Genomic DNA, 1,291 nt, shown 5'->3' with positions numbered 1-1,291 from the left:
CTTGTGTATGCTCCCTTAGTGCAGTATAACATATAACACTGGCATCAGCACTTGGATTAGAGGTTTGTGCTGCTGCAAATAGTCGAGAAAAAGTATTCTAAAATGCTTCATGACATTATCAGTACACTGAGACTTCTTGCCACATCAACTGTTTTTGTGTTTTTACTTGCTGTTGTGCAGCTTCAGTCCCAACCGGCTGCGATTACAGTAAAAAGCCAGTGTCGGTACATTCCTCCTCTTCCTGGGTTTGTTTGCAGGGACCCAGGCAGCTCGGGGACAGACTGGGGACAGACTGGCCTATCTGCACCGCTGGTCCAAACATGACCGCTGATACCAAAACATGAAGTCTAGCCACAATCAAACAGCCAGGACCTGAGGAAGGAAGCAGGCTCGGTCAGGGAGAGGAGGAGAAGTTTTTCTCTGCACAAATAAGTAACTTTCCAGTCACTTCAGAGCAAGGCTTCAGAGAACTGGCGCTCTGAGTAGAGAATAAACAGCTACATAGCTTTTCTGAATAGCGGGCATTCCTCAACGCTTCCTCAGTGAGTTCAAAGGTTAGCCTCGTTATACAGCAGCAGCGTAATCATTCAAAGAGAATTTTTTTTTAAACAGTGTACAGTACATGTGGTCAGTGTTTCCTTTGGGAAATGACTTGTCAGTAATTTTTCTTCCAGTAATGACCCCAGACCACCAGACATTCCCGCAGCTGCTGACAGACAAGACACATCTTTATTTTTTAATACGTACCACCTCTCTGGCATGCCTGTACTGGACGGCATTCTTCACATTATAGACCAGATTGTCATCTTCTCCTGTGTCCGGGCACACGTACACCAGATATGGTGATAGCCGCTTGCAGTGCATCTGCGCCTCACGTTGCAGCAGCGTAAGCAATCTGTGCGGCTCTGTAAACAGCCGCTGTGCTTTGTGAGACACTGCTGATTGAAATCTTAATTTGCCATTCAGACTCTTGATGATGTCCATCTGCTCTCTCAGCAGGTAAATCTGCAGCAGGTGAATACGTGATGAACTGTGGGAGAGATGGGCGTTGCTGTGCACGTCCACTAGGACCGAGTGGACAAAGTTAAAGTGTACAGACATGTACGGACTGCTTGCATGAATTTATCGTGATTCCATTATGTTCAAGTGCTATCTGCAATCCAAGCTGTATTCAAACTGCAGCCCGTCTGCCAGAGACAGAAAAGTCGTCGAACACTGTGATGCTCATGTGCAGCCAAGCAGAAAACATTAACAATAAAATCTACAATATTCCTCTATAGCTAGGCTGGCA

The sequence above is a fragment of the Stegastes partitus genome, unplaced genomic scaffold, assembly GCF_000690725.1.
Source record: "Stegastes partitus isolate 25-593 unplaced genomic scaffold, Stegastes_partitus-1.0.2 Scaffold331, whole genome shotgun sequence".
Taxonomy (NCBI): domain Eukaryota; kingdom Metazoa; phylum Chordata; class Actinopteri; family Pomacentridae; genus Stegastes; species Stegastes partitus.
Note: the sequence above shows the minus strand (reverse complement) of the source record.